Below are 15,188 nucleotides of genomic sequence, written 5' to 3' on the forward strand. Positions count from 1 at the left end.
GGCATTCTTGTGATTGGTTTGAGAACATTTGAGTTATAAATTTTGTAAACTTATCCAATTATACAGACACTACAAGGCTTTCTGAGGAGAGTAACTTTTCTATAAATATTACTGTAATGTTATGTTTTTTTATTTCTGTAATGATATGTTTTCTATTTCTTACGTTTTGTTAATTTTATGGTCCTGGAATAACTTTGCTCAAATTTGTGTTTTCTATCGTGTTCAAATTCTAAAGTTTATTTTTTGTTTTATGTGTTATTTTATGTGTTTATTTAACCGATGTGTGTTTCCTTGATGTGCAATCGCGTGTCCGTATATCATAATTATGTTCAGTACTTGTAACGTATGAAGGAATGTATTATAAAGTGTGTTTCATTTAGTTAAATAACATTAAATTCAAGTGTAAACGTAGCGCTACAAGTGGAAATATGTGATTATTGGCTTGTTAACTTAATGTGTGTATTTTCTGGTTTCCGTGTAGGTCCCAAAATATTCCAGTGACATAAGTCGAAGTATGTAAGGGACTGAGTGTCCTTGAACTGTATGTCCCGGACCTGGGGCCCGTTTTACAAAACAACTTACGACGAAGTCGAAAGTCTTAAATTGTATTACACTGTTTATTACTTTGAGTGAGTGAAGTAAAACTTTTCTGAGGCTTAGTTTTCAATATTAAAAAACAAATATTTTGCATTTGGAATGAATGATCTTACAATAAACTAGAAAATTCCAGTATGTAAACTTGGTCGTAAGTCCTAAGTTCTTTTGTAAAACGCGCCCCTGGGCTACTTGTATATACTGTTATCATTGTATCTGCAACGCGTTGCGTATACGTCTTGGGGTAATAAAATTCCCGAGTATATATTACGATACCAAAATATACATCGGCTTCGTATTCTCTATAAGAGATTAAACTGACGAGAAAAATTTCTATGAATATCAAAGAAATTGCATAAGAAATAGAAATATTTATGAAGAATATCGTATGCTTCAAGCGGCTTATTCCGTTATACCATTTCTCTTTTAATTCATTTGTTCCTCTTTCATATGTATATGTCTATATCAACATTTTAACAAAACATGTGCCCTAATTATCATAAATATTATTTACGAAATCAAAATATTACCATCATGCTATTATAGCATCTAACATCAAGACGTTGCAGGCAACGCTCCACAATAAAATGACAAATTTTCTCGTAGAGCGTTGCAAATAACAGGGGTATATATATATAGGGTGACGGTTCTTATTTCCTTCGTTAGGAATCAATATAAAACGTACATAAAGGGGAAGCTTCCCCGGGAAGAGGGTTTTCTGGGGGGGGGGGGGGGGGGGGGGTACCATATCAGAGAAAACGGGGTTTGGTTTCTTTTGGTGGGATCAAGCTAAATAAGTTTATTAGACGGAAAAAAGCCCTTCTCTATAACTCACGCGTTGCATGCGTTGATTTTCATAAATCGGGGATTTTACTGTGGAGCGTTGGATTTGGTTATGCCTATCTCTTACTCCTTTTACTGTTGTAAACTCTTTCCCCTGAATTTTCCAACTTTCTGTACAAGTTTATTTCATTGGTTGATTTATACCCAAGAAGGCGGATCTGCTAAAGTTGAGACATGTGTGAGTTTGGATGAGTTTTCTACCTAAAATCTTTGTAAAATTAAATTTGTTAACTTTACTGTTTGAGAACCTTTCTATTTTGATCTTTGTAAATTCAAATATAATAAAACACGTCCTTGTGAAATTCATGTTTATCAATTTTAATATGTTGTTAGTCGGACTTGAATACATTTTGGAACTTTAAATAATAGCTTTGTTTCTACATAAAGTTACGCACGTGCACATTATTACAATAGATCAATAAATTTAAATTAAGCAAATTTTTAAATCGTTACATTGGATACAGAAGAATCACCAAACATCAATGAACTACGGATTAATGCTGGGTATATTGATAAACAAACATGATCACAACACAATCATGTTTCTATCAGTAATTTACTATTAACTTATGTGTTACTTTAAATCTATAGACTTCATGCTGTTTAATGCTTCTCTACTTATTCTTTATCAACTCGGTATTACTGCTATCTAGTTCAATTCCGTCCAGCTTCCTCCTGCTATGTATACTTATAAATTGTGTAAACAATCGCACAAAATACGGGCATGGACTAAACACTAATGACGAAAACGGATTTATCAAATTACTCTATATAATAGATTAAATGAAATCGATGATAAATCAGAATAACTAGAAATGATGGAAATAATTGCAAATATTGTATAATTGAAGATTCGTAACAAAGCAAGACTTTAAAGGTAACATGTATGTGAAAGGAAAAAGTCAAAATCGGCAAAAAGAGAGATAAGCTCTACAATCGTTAATGTTTTGAGCAGTATGGGCGCCGCCATTTATTTTGTTCATTAGTTGCTTCAACAGTTATTGCCACAATTTGTTAAAAGTGAAGGGTGTAATTAATATTTTAACAGTTTTTAGCAAACCATTAAAAATAGTAATACCACCAATAGATTAACGAGTTCGTGAGCTTTTTTTTTAAAATTATGATATACGATATTTTAGACGCTTAGTGTTTTACAAATATAAATTTGTTGATTAATTATCGTTAGTATTAAATAACAAACGGGATATATTGTTGTTTGATTTGACAGAAAACACAACGAAGCTAAGTCTGACTCCACAATACACTGTTTACGTCGACTGCATTCTCTCACCAGAGGGCGCATTACACAAGTTTCACTTACACTTCTGACAACGATTGGAATCAGTTGACAAATGAAATGTTAAAAACAGATATTCCTGTTTCCTTTCCCTTTAAAACTTCTGGTAACAGGTAATACATCAGGATCTTTTAATAACCCCTTGGCACTTTGATAAGTACAATTTGACCATTTAGCTGTTTGTCTCTTATTGTACAAGTTTTATCGCATCTTTTTAGCCTTTCTTACTTTTGATTCCATGTTTACATTAAATCGCCATCGCGTAAATGGTCTACATTCTATAACACAATTGACATAACCATATGGATGTACGTATACATATACATGCATATATATATTTTCTCATTGTTTTTATGATTGCTATCATTGTCCCTAAAATCATGACATATGTGAACAAGGCATAATGATCCTTATACGTCCTTGAGAATCTGTTTGGTTCTCACAGACTTTGTAAAGTAATTAACTCCTAAACTCAAAGCTAATAGAGCGTAATGGTTTAAAAAAAAATATTTGTGTGTGATCTTTTTTCACAAGCTAATGTAGGTTGAGATTTATGTACAGCATTATGAAGCCTGATCAATTTGGCATACTTTCATACTAATTGTTAGTTCGTTTTTTACACACTGATTTTGACAACATATTACGCCGTTTATCCGTTCCAGATAAAGCGCTCACGACGGGTGTCCAGGGATCAGTGCTTTCCCTGAATTTTGTATTCTTGAAAGGAGTTATGAGGTCGATCACTGGTCGTTATCTTAACCTATTTCATTGGTGTGGATGAATGACCCACATGAAAGGTGAAAATAACGAACAGTGATCAATTATATATATTTCGTAATGTAAAACTTATACGGTACCAATTTTGATGCACCAGATGCGTATTTCCACAAATAATGTGTAATCGAAGACAATACAAGCACATATGGTAAATATATTCTACATGTTTTGTTTTTTCAAATTATGTTGAATTGCTCTACGCATAAATCATCTGAATAAAACCTCACTCAAAAGATCTTTATTGCAGGCCGCAATTTATCTTCAAACGTAATCTTTTCTTTTTTATACTATTGCTGCATGTTTTAATCTTTAAACCTAACATTTATTGTTATTATAAAAATGAGACGAAGTTTGATCTATCAAAGACTAACAAAGTCATTATTTGTCAGCATATATTGCAGCTGGGAATATATTTTAATGAAAGGAGCGTATCTACTGGTTGCGAATACAGGCATGGCATTACAGTTGCGAATCGTACAGGCAATTATTCTATATTTCCTAATAAGGAGGTCTATTGTTAGAATGCATAAAACCCATACCGAATTTGCACTCACATTTCTGTTGCTGTAAGACTTTGTCAATTCATTACAATTCACGGCTTTTGACAGAATGGTTTTAATATCAACCATGTATGTTTTAGACTAAACGTTTAGTCATATCATGAAATTTCGTCATCAGATGATATAAAGTAGTGAAATACTAAGGGTTAGTTGTTAGTGTAAATTGTACCCCTGGAATATACTGTAGTCATAAGCACATTTCCCCTGGAAAAGTTTCACAACTCGCCCATATAGGATGTTGCTGTGTTTTCCCTATCGATAGCTTTTATTACTTCGACATATTGTGGCATAAAATAACGTATACATTATCCAATTAAACGTTTTTATACCCGCACTTTCTAAAGAAAGTTCGGGTATATTGTTGTTACCCTGGTCCGTCCGTCCGTCCGTCCGTCTGTCACACTTTCCTCTTCCTCAAACTGCTCTTTTATTTCAAGTGGTAACCAATTGATCTTTTGGAATATGATAGATGGTGTACTGTAGATATATGATAAGGTTTTAGAATATTCAATTTTACCCTGGGGGCAAAACGGGGGTAAAAAAATAACGTTTTTTCAACAAAAACCTGGTTCCCAGAACTCCTCCTACATTTCATGCAATAGCCCAATCATCTTTTGGAAGATGATTGGTTGGGTCCTGTAGATGTGCAATAAGGTTTCGGAATTTTCATTTTCACCCTGGGGGCCAAATGGGGGTCGAAAATGATGCTTTTTAACACAACCCTGGTTCCCGGAACTCCTCTTACAATTTACACAGTAGCCTAATAATCTTTTGGAAAATGATTGCTGGTGTCCTGTAGATGTGCAATAAGGTTTTGGAATGTTCATTTTCACCCTAGGGATCAAATAAGGGTCGAAAAATGACGATTTTGTACAAAGAAACCCTGGTTCCCAGAACTCCTCTTACATTTTACACAGTAGCCTAATAATCTTTTGGAAGATGGTTGCTGGTGTCCTGTAGATGTGCAATAAGGTTTTGGAATTTTCATGTTGGCCCCAGGGGGCAAATAGGGGCCGAAAAATGACGTTTTCTATCATAAAGCTCCATCTACATCTTTAGGAGTAGTCACATGATATTCTAGGATTGTTGACCATGAATGACCTTGAAAGTGGGTCAAGGTCAAAAGTCAAGGTCACTTTACAAGATGTGGGTCTCCACAAGCGACGCAACGTTGAGTATGTACGTCATTCCAAAGGAAGTTTATATCCCCTTCCTTCACGGGATTCAGAATGATAGCTGTCTGTACCAAGTATCATTCAAACTCCATTATTTCTTCTCTTTGAAACATCTAGTATTTTAAACCCTGGTCACATTACCTTCGTAAATATTTCGCTCACTAAAACGTCATGCCGGGTCAAATGATGACGATAGCTGATCATCAACTTTTATCACATTTGTTTGAACATGTAATTCAATAAAAATTAAACTTGTCGTAAAAATACACACTGAAGTAACTACGAGGAATTACAGGAAACCTGGATACCAATTAGGGTATCATTCTATCTCTGTAATTTGAGCTTGTGAAGTAGATCTTACAGAAGTGGATGCAGTAATTTTTTAAGTGGGGGGGGGGGGGGGGGGTCTGCACTTGATCTTTAAGATACTTTTCACACATCCGTTATCTGTTTCTGATATCGCAAAGAAATGAGAGAAGGGGGGGGGGAGGGGGGGTTACCCCAGAAGCTGTAAGGTGAATGGTGCAACTCCTGCATTCTGTCCTGCATTCTGAACATTTCCTGGCACTTCCTTTTCACTTTCAAATTGTCTGCTTCTTAAACAATTTTTTTTTATGTTACATATACTTTTTAAGAATTCTTTTTAAAAGTGATATTTGCATCTGACGAAAATATCGTAAATATATTATCAGTGTGTCGTCTTATTTATCCTAGAATTAAATGCTAATTATACTGGTGTTAAAGAACCCTCATCTAGCTCAATAGTTGTAAGCGCCTAAATTTGAATGAAGCAATTAGTAGTACAAATACATGCAAGTTTCTACTACCTTTCATATCATTTGGACTCAATATAAAAATAAATATATGAGTGTGTATCATCCAGTGCTAGTTAATCTTTTATTTAACTTGTACATTAAAAATAATTGCCTACAAATATTAGCAGTATCATATTAAAAAAAAAAACTACAAAGATGTCCCACAGAAAGGGGGGTTGTCAATCCCAGAATTCACCTCTGGATCCGCCATTTGGACGGAGAGTATATTTAAAGGCAAACACTTACGTGCGGGTATTACTGTCTCATGACATCATCTAGTTTTACATTGTGAAAACTCTCTTCAGGTTCAGTCTTTAGGGCAGGGCTCTGATGGGTATAAAGTAAATTGAATTGGGTTATATGATCTCTGAAAATCGTCTTTTTACCCTGTACATTTCATGCAACATCTTTAGTAGGTAATTGTCAAACTAAGCCTCATCTTTTTCTTCTGTGTTTTGATTTTATGAATGGGTGATATTGGTGTCTATGTAGCTATAAAGATGTTCACGTTTTAATCTAATTTAATACTTTATTTATTTATCCATTGAGGATTGCAAACAGCCTTAGGGCTAGACATATCTTCTCCTTAATTCAATTTCTCTTATTTTAAAGAGATTTACAATGTTTACTAAAGATGTATGTCACAATGTGCAAACAGTGAATGATGGTAACTGACTGGGCATGTCTAAAAAGAAATTAATAAAGGTATTGATTTCTGCCCCCCTTTCGTCATAAAAATCTGAATACAAAATGCTATGAAGATGAACTTACTACTGTATATGATTGAAAAACTGTTTTGGCTATGTTGAATAAAACGGAAAATATTTTGTACCTATTAGAATAAAATAAGTAAACGGAGATCCCTACATAGGTTAACCCGTTTAGAATTGTATTATGTGAATTGGTTTTAATTTGCCACACCGCATTATGAAAGTAATTTGTAGTGGTCTAAATGAATCTTTCACTAGAATTGTATTGAACAGTAATGAAATGAATGCTGGGAGATTATACGATTGCAAAATGAAGGTTATGCGAATATACCGTAGGCAAACAATAACAGGAAAATATCTAGACGGTCATTTCTGTGTAAGAAGAGAAGAACAAACTGCTTAATGAAAGAAATCATACATCAATATACCACAACTGAACAATTAATGGAAATGACAAGAATATACTCTGAAATATCCACTAAATGGTCACTAAAACTAATTGAAATGTTAAACTTGTATGGCTTAATAGTCACTGAAATATGACAAATGGCTCATTGAATATTCATTGAATTGTCACTGAAAAATAAATGGGTCACAGAAACCTGACAGAATGATCACTGAAGATTAACTAAATTATCACCGAAGATTGACTGAATGGCCACTGATATATGACTGAATGGCCACTGATCTATGACTGAATGGTAACTGAAACTTTGACTGAATAATCACTGATACTTGACAGAATGGTCACCAAAATTTGACTGAATGGTCACCGAAAGGTTCAGTAGGTAGTAGTAACTGTATGATAACGAAATGGTAAGAGAAAGATGGGTGAAAAATACTTCATCAATGATTATAAAATCATCATTCAATTACCATTTAGTCAACTTTCAGTTCACTGAAAGGTATTTGTAGAATTCATTGTTTGCAGAATGTCTTTTTTACTGTTAAATTTATTGTAAAAATAAAAATAAAAATGCGTGGTTAATGCTGCTGCTCTGTGGTATTTCATGGATCACTTCTTTTGTGAACGTAATTGTTCTTCCTATTTAGAAGAATCCAATCAAATTCATACACGCGGATTTATCTTCATGACGTAGATCAGCTATAATGGTATAAAATGGGAAGGATGAATGTACTTGCCATTTTCCAGCTTATCAGCTACCCTATCCAATAAGACTGCAACCAAAATGGTAAGGTTATATTCCATAGATTAGTATTTATTGCTGCAAATGTTGCGATGCATCAAAACAATTTTACTTTTATTAAAAAAAAATACATTCACATATGAATGACGAGAATACAGATTCGGAATGGAGGATTCTGAATGAGTGTTCTTAAGTGCTTTTGTTCATGTGAAAAGCACTGTTAATCATGTGTTTATAAATCACATTAGTTGGTGATTGCTTTTGTGTGATTTGGATATCGTATTTCTTTGACGAAGACATTTTTCAGCGTTAATAGTATACCGCATACATAGAAAACAACCTAGACCATAAATTGTACACTCTTATGAGTTCTACGAAAAGGCAACGAAAGCGATCAGTGATCATTCTCATAACTCCTATAAGGAACTATTGACACCCATGTCAGAAAATAAAACCATAAAGACACTGTAATAAGAAAGTGCGGAAGCAAATTATAGACCTCCACAACGAAAGATTAAGGTTTGAATCATTTCATTATTTAGTCCCACATCTACATGAATGTCATTTTGTTTCCAGAACATGTTCCGTGTGATCGTCTGCGCCTATCTTGTTGCTAACATAATGGTATCCTCCTGCGTGAACGCCCAGTCAGATTTGTCCAAACTCACCTCAGATTATGCAAGTGGTAGTGATGATGGTGGAAAACAAAAATTACCCAGTGATAACGTCGCCCCCGGGCGGGACAGCAAATCTACCAGGGAAAGCAGATCAACTGATCAAGGTTTTGTTAGGCACAATTACGCCCCAATGATGCCATGGTAGAAAATAATGCAGGGGCCAGTGGAAATGTGGCGGGTTGAACTTTGCAGGGATCTTGAATAAGATCTGATTTGAATAAAGTCAATATCTGTACAGAAGTATCTTTGTAGTTTATTTATGTAATAAGGAAACAAGGATACAATGGACATCCCCTGTGCTTGCTTTTTTACGTGTTTAAGAAACAAAACAAGCATAATCTTATAAAAACAAACTGCTTATGTCATTTGTCATCATAGGAGTTTAAGATGTGAGATTAATCACTGTTCGTTATCTTCACCTTTTCATATAAGCTGTGCACTTCAAACGCGAATCTCTACTAAACCTAATTAATTTCTTTTTATTAAAAATCACTGTTCAGAGCATGTAGTTTATCAGTTTACCAGGAAAGACAGAGAGTTTTCGAAGATTGAACGTATCGAACCCAAAAGTAAATGTAACATAGAAAGTTATATTAAAAATCATGTAGTTCTATGATTTTGTAGTACTGTATAAAAACATAAAAGGAATATGAAAATACTTTATTAAACACATACACACATAAGTGCTTATCATTTATCCTTCTGAGTTTTGTAAACCAAACGCGATGAAAGAATTCGGTAGGTTACATGTGGAATGTGTGTTGGTTCCGGCTGACAAAGCTTGTAACAACATTGGCGTTGTTTGTAAGGCGCATTATTATAACTGAATTGTAAAGGAAGTTGGTTATAATTTATACATTTGGTAATTCAGTTCAAACTCCAAATTCCCTTTCTAGAGAAGAAATTCTTCAGAATGATGTTTCAAAGTTTAATTAGGAGAAATACATTACAGGGCATTAACTGAAGTGTAGAAACTTCAATGGCCACTTCTTTTTTTATTTCTGCATTAGATTTATTTTTTTGAAGAATTTTTCTCTTTGAAAATACTTAAAATTTATGTGGAGCTCTTATGGGCCGAAGGCAAGGCTTAAAATGCAATATATATGTATGTGAAAGGTTAAATTCAAAATCGGCAAAGGGAAGATGTATTATCTGCATACGTTCACTGGATATTTCGTTAGCCGTATGGGTGCCTTAATTTTATAGTTCAATAGTTGCTTCAACAGTGGTTCGAGTTTAAATTTCACTACCATAAACACAAGATAGATTCTGGTGTGGAATTTGTCATTTAAACACCCAATTTCTTTAAATTGAATGGTATAGTTATTTTATTATTAGTTGTTAGCAAATTGGCAAATGAAAAACAACAACCCAGTAATAACACTCAGTAGATGATAAACATATGCAATATTATATACGCTTACATCTTACTAATTCAAATTTGCTGGTGAATTTTGTATATTCATATCTGTTTTTACTTGCAAAGGAGAGGTAAAGTTGTTTAATAATGGTTTGGTTTGAAAAAATACCAACGAAGCTAAATGTGGCATCACAATGAACTGTCACGTCCACTACATTCTCTCACCAGAGGTCACGTTACGCAAACTTCACCTTTATCTCCGAAACCTCTTGGAATCACGTGGCCATATGATGAAATGCTATAAACAGTCATTCTCGTTTCCTTTCCATTTAAAAGTTTTGACAACGTGTAACACATAAAAGGGGAGGATAACAAATGGTGTTCAATCTCATAACTCCTATAAGCAATACAAAATGGAGAGTTTGGCAAAAAAAGACCCCTGGATGCAAGGTGAAGATAACGAACAGTGATCAATCTCATAACTCCTACAAGCAATACGAAATGGATATATCAGAGGTGGGATCAGGTGCCTAAGAGGAGTACGCATCTCCTGTCGATCAGTCACATCCGCCATGAGCCCTATTTTATAAGCACCAGGCTCTTTTAGTAGCCCAATGTCACTTTGATAAGTACAATTTTACCATTTAACTATTTGTCTCTTATTCAATAGGTTTTATAATATTTTTGCAACCTTTTTTAAATTTGATTCCATATTTACATTAAATCTCCACCACATGAATGTCCTACATTCATACGCATATCAAGTAATTCGAAATTCATGATCAGAAAACAGCGATTTTTAAACAATTCACAGTAAGCATTAATTTAAGTGCACCAAAAGCATTTCATAATGTGACTAAATACAAAGTGTAAAGAATAAATGGTAGATTTAAAATAAAAACTTGTACAAGATTTCTGTAAAAAGCTGTAGAGAGCGGTGTAGTGCTCATATCGTACGGAATTCTGGGTAGAAAGTGACGTCGGATGACTTTCAAACTCTACCCATAATAACCGTTCTTTACACCTACTTTAGTAATGTCATTCAGCATGTACCCTCCTCAGAAATCCATTTTGTTATGGCTAGTAAATATAAAACTACGAAGTAGCTATATAGTTGATGAAATATTGATTTATTTCCGTATATATTGACAACTAAAGTTGAAACCATATTTCCTTATTTTAGCAATTTTACCGTTTAACAACAATCTTGAAAAGACGCTGATAGAGGTATATATATATATATATATTCTTGTGTAATATATCAAAACTAGAGAGGAAAATAGTTTAAGGCATGCTGACAACAAATAAAATTATACATTCAACATCCAGGCAGAGAACTTAGCATCTGCGTAAAGGCATGTAGACATTTATCCCGATGGTCTCTTCAGCCCAGTAGCTAAGTACTTCGTTACTTGCTTGAAAATACGGATGTATATTTAATTGTTGTGATAAAAGTTAAAAATTCATTCAAAATTAAGGATTTTCTCCTTCATGCATAGCTCTTATCCTTAGACGAATTTGACTCCACTTTTGGCACTATGTTTCCCCTAAAATAGCTCTAGCAAGTTTATTGTTATTTCGGATTTCAAACATTTCGGTTGAGCATCACTGAAGTCATTATTTGTCGAAATACACATTTGGTGCATCAAAATTGGTACCGTATAAGTTTTACATCACTATAGTTTTTGCAATGAATACACTATGATTATTTTATTTCTACTGCAAACATATATCAGCGGTTTTGATTTTCTTGTTGGTCAATTTTTAGAAATTCTGTGATAATTTCCTACATTAATTTCCTACTCAAAATTGTAACTCCTTAACTCTCAAGATAAAGGGCTGACTACGGGTATAGCCGGTGGACAGGAGATCCTTATTTCTCCTGGACACCTGATCCTATATCATAAGATTTGGTTACATATAACTGAGTGAATCTTCTTGGTATACACATATTATAAGATAATTGTTTCAATCTTCAACAGCCATGCATTGGACACTGCTTCCATCAGTGTCCATAGACTTGGTTTGTCTATTGTAAAGACCAGGTTGCCAGGCATGACTCTCGGTGTATCTACTTTTTAACCCCAATTAACAGAGTATGTTTCAAAATCTGTCCTGGAATGGATTGTGCTAGCAATGCGTTTAATCCATTATCAATTTTCACAATCCAATGAACCAGGAAATGGTCAATTATCTTTCGATATAAACTGAAATAAAAAAAATACTGTAAATAAGAAAGGAGCATTGTGTATAAGGAAATAATCAAAGCATTATTTAAATGCAAATGCAGAATTCAGATGAATATATGTAAATGAGGAATTATATATTTTTCTGTATCAACATAAGACATAAATCAATACAACAGAAAGTGTATTTGGTACATTGGTATTTAAATATCATAAATAAATAAAAGTTAATCACAGTGCTTCATGTGTATATGATTATAGTACTTTACAAAATAATTTGGATAACCATTTATCAAATTCAGTTTCATTGTGAGGAGCACTCCCGTCGACCGGTCACTCCTGCCGTAAACTCTATATCTCAATCAGGTAAACAAAGTAATTCGTAATCAAAATCAGAGTACCAAGAATGGCCCAACAGTTGGTATGAAACATGTCAGTCGTCACTTGACCAATGACAGGTTATTGATGGCAAACTAGATCATTATAACTGCCAGAGAATTTGCGAAATGCTGTCTTTAAACGAGACTGTTGAAACCCTTGTAATATCCACTTGTTTGTCAGTAGACTGCATCGATTAAAAACCATACACCAAACAAGCTCTTGCGTATCGAATCAGTTGAGAGATATGCTGGTTAATTTTCTTAAATTAGCATCAATTTAATTGCACCAAATATTTTATAATATGACTAACCATTTGGTCCAAAACATACACGGTTGATATTAAAACATTTCTGTCAAAAGCCGTGAATTGTAATGTATTGACAAAGCCTTACAGCAACAGAAATGTTAGTGCAAATTTGGTATGGGTTCTATGCATTCTAACAATAGACCTCCTTATTAGGAAATATAGAATGATTACCTGTAAGATTCGCAACTGCATTGCCATGCCTGTATTCGCAACCAGTAGATACGCTCCTTTCATTAAAATATACCCCCAGCTGCAATATATGCTGACAAATAATGATTTTGTTGGTCTTTGATAGATCAAACTTCGTGTCCTTTTTATGATAACAATAAATGCAATCGTAAGCAGAACGTTCTCTTGCGTATCGAATATGATATATGTATAAACAGCATATGCACGTCATAATGGAATATTGCTACATAAATATGGGAAGTTGACGATGAAGAAGCTGAAATCAAACCTTCTATCATAACGTTCAGTTGTTTGTTTGCCGTTGATATTTATTTCCAATGAGATATCTAGGTAGATATTTTAAGTCCCATTGAGACATATGTAAAAGGGCCATTTTGTCTGCCAAATCTGGAGTTTTAATCTATATATGCAGGTAATCCATGGTAGGTTTGTGACAAAAGAGAGGTGTCCCTCAAAATCCACTGATGCATAGCATTAAAAGGATTTTGTATCTTTTACACCGTCCTTTAAGGCAATTGCTTCTGTCGTCTGTAGAAGTTAATGCTATGGGGAGACTAAAATAAGTTATGATCGCTTCTTGTTTATCGAATCCGTCAATTCACTCTCTAATGTAATCTCATCGAGATTCGATGAGGGTGGATATATGGATTCACGCCTCTTTAGAAGAGGCGTCAGTCCAAATATCCAACCTCGACGAATCACGATGAAATTAAGTCTATTGATATGCTGAGAAAAGTGAAATTGCGGGAGACTGTGTGTTCCTATCTCTAGAGTGTCCAGGGGTCCGTGCTTGCCCTGCTTTTAATTCTCTATTCTTTATAGGAGATATGAGATTGATTACTGTTAGTTACCTTAACCTATTTTACTGATGTGGATGAATGACCTACATGTTTCATAACTGAAAAAAAAATACAAACACACATGGTTGATATATTATGTCTGTTTTGCTTTATGATTCTGTTAAAATGCGCATCTGGTGCATCATAATTGGTACCGTATAAGTTTTACATTAAATTGCTCAACGCATAAAACGTCTGGGTATAAAAACTTCACTCAAAATCTTTTTATTGCACGCAGCAATTTATCTTCAAACATCGTATTTTCTTTGTTATACAATACATCATTTTTTAAAAATCTTTCAACCTATCATTTATTGACACATTAAGTTTGATCTATCAAAGACCAGCGAAGTCCTTATTTTCAATATTAATTGCAAATACAGTCATTGTATTGCACTTACAAATCTTTATCTCCTAACAAGGCAGTCTATTCTTAGAATGCATAAAACTATACCACATTTGTACAAATATTTCTGATGCTGCTAGACTTTGTCAAAAAATACTCAGGTTATAATTCACCGCTTTTGACAGAAAACGTTTGATATCAACCATTTATGTTTATCCCATGGGCACGAATTTTTTATAGCTGATCTGTGTTTATATTCGTTTGAGACAGAATGTATTCAAAAGCTACATGAGAAGAAAAATCTTTTGTTGTGACCTTTGACTCACATTTAGATATATTGACAATGTTTCATCTATTAACAATAATCATTTCCAGTCATATATGTCCATTCGATATATTCAAGTGAACTCGAAATAAAAGACACATCTGCTTCATACTTAGACATTGTATTGAAAATAGATATTAATGGTAAACTACCGAAACAACGTTATGACAAACTGGATGATTTCAGCTTCTCCATCGCTAACTTCCAATATCTATGTAGCAGTATCCCATTATCACTGCATATGGTATTTATATCTCTCAACTGATTTGATACGCAAGGATCAAGACCTTGTTTTGTGTATGAAATTAGATGACAGTAAACATAAGATCAGTAAAATTAACAAAATAAAACACTTTGATTAAGATCGATAGCTGAAGGAGTTTTGAACGTTTACATCAATTTCCAGTAAATACATTCAACTGCAAAACATATGTAGTGAATCCTTTGGTGCCTTTGATTTCCAGTTCACTGTTATGCATGAAACTAAGAAATCAATGGTAATGAATATTGTTAACAAACAAATAAAACGTCTTTAATGTATTCAGATTTGCAACAGAAGGTCTAAGGGAAATATTTTTTCTCCTGTACAAACTTTTTAAACAATTCTACCATGGAAGAATATAAGGACATTTCAGCTGATAAAGGAGCAAACTATGTGC

This window comes from Ostrea edulis, chromosome 3 (genome assembly GCF_947568905.1).
Source record: "Ostrea edulis chromosome 3, xbOstEdul1.1, whole genome shotgun sequence".
Lineage (NCBI taxonomy): Eukaryota > Metazoa > Mollusca > Bivalvia > Ostreida > Ostreidae > Ostrea > Ostrea edulis.